General features: G+C 47.9%; 1 long non-coding RNA gene across 3 annotated transcripts in view; it reads right to left on the reverse strand.

Annotated features, from left to right (window-relative positions):
* LOC125619569 overlaps window positions 1-733 on the reverse strand; it is an 8148-nt gene extending 7415 nt beyond the window's left edge. For all 3 annotated transcript variants that reach the window (XR_007351111.1, XR_007351113.1, XR_007351108.1), the window contains exon 1: window positions 244-733. This is a non-coding gene — a long non-coding RNA (uncharacterized LOC125619569). The remainder of the gene's footprint in view (window positions 1-243) is intronic.
* Window positions 734-5222: the final 4489 nt, after the last annotated feature.

Here is a 5222-nt window from a genome sequence, read left to right on the forward strand (position 1 = left end):
GGGGGGGGGGGGGGAGTCTAGGAGAAGGACCGAGAACCGGGAGGGATGGGGCCCTGAGCAGGGCCTGCGGGGCTGAAGGAGCCGGGAGGGGGAGTGGGCGGGGCCTAGGAGAATGACAAGGGGAGTGGGGGGGCGGGGAGGCTGGGGTCGACCCTGGAAATGGGTGGCCTGCCTTTCTCTAGGGTCCAAAGGCCGCGAGCAGATCGGTGTTGGTGGTCCCGGTTGGGCGCTGGGGTTCCAGACCTTGAGTGATGCTTCGCTGTCACTTTCCGGCTGGGAGCCTGGGGCTGGCAGGATCCTCAACTCTGTCCCACCGCCGCGCGACCAGCTGCCCTCGCCGCCCTCCTTGCACCGGCGCCGCCCAGTGGGAGTCGGCCTCGGGGCTCGGTTCTCCAGGTTCCGGAAGCAGCACGGGCCTGGCGGGGACGCAGAGCTGCAGACGGTGACCGCGGGGGTGTCTTCGGTCCCACAGTCCTCCCAGCTTCCAACCCACGTCTGTGGCCTGGATTCCCGTCTAGGGCCCTGTTTGATCCGGTTCCGGCCGCTCATCTCTGCTCTTCCGCGTCCACGCCCTTTTCTCCCCAGGCTGTGCACCTGACTTCGGGAAGACCCTGAGAACTTCCCCGCGGAACCCCCAAGCATCTTGGCTCCCGGGCCCCTTCTCGGTCCAGTCCTGGGCTGAGGCTCGGGTCCACCAGGGGGCGCCCGCTGCTCTCACTGGACACCGCTGCCAAGAAACGGGACCCAGACGTGGACTCGGGTTCCTCAAAGAAGAGAAGGGAGAACCAGGTCCCCAAATGGGGTGGCCTGGGCCTCCTATTGGAATATGGGTCTTACGTGGTGTGAGGGGTGGGGGCTGAGGTCCTAGGGGAGAGAATGGAACTTGGATGGCGCCTAGGGGTATGGATCTTGGGTGTTCTGTACTTGGGTCTTCTCTGGGAGGAGGTGGATCTTTGGTGGCCTCAGGTTGACCTAGGTCTCTTCTGGGGATAAGTCCTGGTTTTTATGGTTCTTTCCTCTGTGTTCTTGTTGATTTGGTTGTCTGAAGATTGATCTGTTTTAGTGTGTGATTTGTGTGTGTTCAGTGACCCTGGGTGTCTGATATTTTGTGTCTCTGTATATCCCAGAGTCCTTGAATAATCATCTTCTTCCTCCTCTTCTTCTTCTTCTTCTTCTTCTTCTTCTTCTTCTTCTTCTTCTTCTTCTTCGAAGAGAGAGAGAGAGAGAGAATTTTTCAAATATTTATTTGTTAGTTTTTGGTGGACACAACATCTTTATTTTTATGTGGTGCTGAGGATCGAACCCAGCGCTTGCTCGGCGCATGCCAGGCGAGCGCGCTACCGCTTGAGCCACATCCTCAGCCCCCTTGAATCTTTTTAAGACTGTGTGCTAGTGAGTATGTGAGACCATAGATGTTTCTGTGTGTCCTGAGCCTGGGATTCTCACTATCACAGTGTGCTTGATTATATACCCTGACTGTGTGTCCGTGTGTGGGTTCTTTGTGTGTGTTTGTGGTGCTTGCCTGTGTTTCTATGATTGTGTGTCCAGGTATGTGTGATTGTGTATGTGTCTGCATGGTGTGTCTTTTTTTTTTTTTTTGCTACCAGGGATTGAACCCAGGGCCACTTAACTACTGAGCCACATCCCCAGCCCTTCTTTTTGTATTTTATTAGAGACAGGGTCTTGCTGAGTTGCTTAGGGCCTTGCTATGTTGCTGAGGCTGGCCTTGAACTTGCAATCCTCCTGCCTCAGCCTCCCAAACTGCTGGGATTACAGGTGTGTGCCATTGTGCCCAGTGGTGTATCTATTTTGATTTGTGTGATTGTGTATGTCCCCCGATGGAGACATCTTTTGTGTCCCTGTGCCTGTGGTTGCTCAGTAATGGTTGCCTCCCTTTGGGGGTTGGAGAGTCCCTTCTAGGGGGTGGCCCTGCTGGGGTTCCCTTTCTAAGGCAGGTCAGCTTGTTTCCCAGCAATGAGGTGACTGGTGGGCCCCTTGGAGGGGTCTCTGGGCCCTGCCCAGTGCCCCCCACCTGGTCCTTCCACAGTCTTTAACAGGGAAATACCATTTCCTGTCTTTGATGTCATTGGTACTAAATTTTCCCTTCTTCCAAACAGCCGTGACCAAGTTTCTTTCCTGGTGTGTGTACAGTTGACCACGATTCTGTGCTTAATGTTAAAAAAAAAAAAAGAAAAGAAAACCCCCAAGCTCATGGAAAATGCAAGCAGGGCACAATCAAGTACAGTAAAAAGGTTCATATCTTCACACCCCGACTCCCCGGTTTTTTGCATACCTTCCAGAAATATTCTATACAAATAGATCTGTTGTCTAAAACAAAACCTGCACCCTCCAAACAGCTGCCTGCACCTTGCTTTGTCTTCTCAGCCCTCAGAGATCTCTATCGAGGCCCAGGGGGATGAGTCAACTGTCTTTGATGCTCCATTAGAGAACTGAGCCTACAACAATAATGCGACCATTTCCCTTCTGACGGTGGTTGAGGTCATTTCCATTCTGAACAATTTTGCAACAGACATCCCTGTCTTTTTACCAAGACATTGGCACTGGTTTTTGGACCTCAGTTATTTGCTGACAAGATCAAGTCTTGGTGTTTGCTCAAGGAATTTGCTCAAGATCCTATAGGTAGCAAGAGGCCAGGCTGGGATTTTTTTTTTTTCAAAAAATTTATTTTTTTAGTTGTAGTTGGACACAATACCTTTATTCCATTCATTTATTTTTTATGTGGTGCTGAGGATCGAACCCAGGGCCCTGTGAGTGCTAGGCGAACGCTCTACTGCTGAGCCACAATCTCAGCCCACTGGGCTGGGATTTGAAGGCCAGTGGTTTGGATCCTATGCGGTACTTTCCCTCAATTGGAAATGCACCCCTGAGTTCAAAGCACCACACTGGAAACACTCAGTTACACAGCAGAGCAGCCAGGTCTGCGCCCTAACTCCACAAAAGTCTATTGCTTGCCCCAGACATGTTTTGCAACACCCTTTCCCCCATCCCTTTGGTAGTACTGGGGATTGAACCCACAGGTGCTGTACCATTGAGCTATCCCCCAGTTCCTTTTATTTTATTTTGAAACAGGGTCTTGCTAAGTTGCCCAGGCTGTCCTGGAACTTGAAATCCTGCCTCGGCCTCCCAAGTTGCTGGGATGAAGGGCATGCGCCCTGGCTGCCTCGCAGTGCCTACGCTGTGCTTAGTGCACACCGTCACGGGCTGGGCTGTGTTCTGGTCTAACTATGGCCAAGGAGGGCTGGATCCAGTTTTGACTAATTCAGATGATGTGATTCCCCTGTGTGTCTTCTTCTAACACCCTTCAACATAGCGAGGCTCACAGCCAGCTGTGCAATTCCTTCCTTGCTTTCTTCCTTCATTTCTCCATTCATGCACACATTTGGCCCCTTTTCCCTCCTGCTTGCTCTGTCCCTTGCTCACCTACTCAGCAAACACCACTAACACTCTCTGCTAGGCTTTGCCTCTGCCTTGTGGAGTCAGCAGATCCAGGCAAGTTAAATGTTGACACTTGGCTGGGCACAGTGGCACATGCCTATAATCCCAGCAGCTCCGGAGGCTGAGGCAGGAGGATTGGGAGTTCAAAGCCAGCCTCAGCAAAAGGGAGGCACTAAGTAACTCAGACTCTGTCTCTAAATAAAATACAAAATAGGGCTGGGGATGGGGCTCAGTGGTCAAATGCCCCTGAGTTCAATATCTGGTACCCCCCCAAAAAAAGAAAAGTTGGCTCTTGCTGGGTGTCCTAGTGGGTTGTGCCTGGAATTCCAGGTACTCTGGAAGCTGAGGCAGGAGGATCATTTGAGTCCAGGAGTTTAGCCTCACAACACTGCTAGACTCCACATTAAAAAAAAAAAAAAAAAGAACAAGATAAAGTTGGATTCCTGCCTCTTACCATATGTAAAAATGAGCTTAAATGGATCATAGACCTGACTATAAGTGCAAAACCATAAAACTCCGAGTGAAACATATGAGTAAATCTTCATGATGTTGGATCGGGAATGATTTCTTGGATATGACACCAAAAGCACAAGAAACAAAAGAAAAAACATTAGACTTCATCAAAATTAGAAACATCAGTGCTTCAAAAGGCATACCATTCATAAAAAGAATAGACAACCTACATAAATGGGGAAAATATTGTGAGTCACATATCTGATGAGGAACTTGCATCTAGGATATAAAGAACTCTTAATGCTCAGCCATATAAAAAATAACCCAATTAAAAATGGGCAAAGGATTTGAATGAACATTTCTTCAAAAGTAGCCATAAGTAGATGACGAGATGCTCAACCTCATTAGCCATAGGATTCATTAGCCATGAGGATGGCTAAAATCAAAATATAGACAATAACAAATGTGGACAAGAATGAGAAGAAATTTCAAACCTTACACGTTGCTAGTAGAAATTTTGAATTATTTTGAAAAACATTTTGGCAGTTCCCACATGTTAATTATTGAGTGACCATGTAACCAGCAATTCTAGTCCCAGGGTTATACCCCTGAGAATTGAAAACATGTTCACACCAATATTTATATTTGAATCCTCATAGCAGCATTGTTTATAATAGCCAAGAAGAAGAAATAAAATGCATGTCCATCACCTAGTGAATGAGTAAACAAAATGTGGAACATCTATACATTGGCCAAGTTTAACAACAACAACAAAAAAATACTGATATGTGTTACAACGTGGGTGGACCTTGAAGATGTTGTGTTAAGCCAAAGCAAGCCTTCTATTATATTATTCCATTTATATGAAATGTCTAGAAGAGGTCAAGACATAGTGACAGAAAGAAGTTCAGTAGTTGGCAGAGGCTGGAATGAGGTATGAATAAGGGTGATTGGTAATGGGTAAGGTTTTAGAGGAGGGTGGCAAAAATGCTTAAAAATTAGGTAGTGGTGATGCTCGCACAACTCTGTGAATACACTGAAGACCACTGAACAGCACACCTTAACAACGTGTTGTTATATGTCAATTCTATCTCAATAAGGCTGTTTTTTAAAGAGTAGGGCAAGAGTCAAGATCAACACCAAGGCTTGGGGTCTGAGCCAAAAATTGAGACAGGGATTATGGTGGGCGAGAGAGACAGGAGACTGGGAGCTCAATTGTGGATGTGTTGGATAGAGTCGTCCTGAGTCTAGGGGAGATGTCAGGGCCAGAGATATAAATTTGGGAGTCATTAGCATTTAGATGGAATTTGAAG

The sequence above is a fragment of the Marmota marmota genome, unplaced genomic scaffold (genome assembly GCF_001458135.2).
Source record: "Marmota marmota marmota unplaced genomic scaffold, marMar, whole genome shotgun sequence".
Lineage (NCBI taxonomy): Eukaryota > Metazoa > Chordata > Mammalia > Rodentia > Sciuridae > Marmota > Marmota marmota.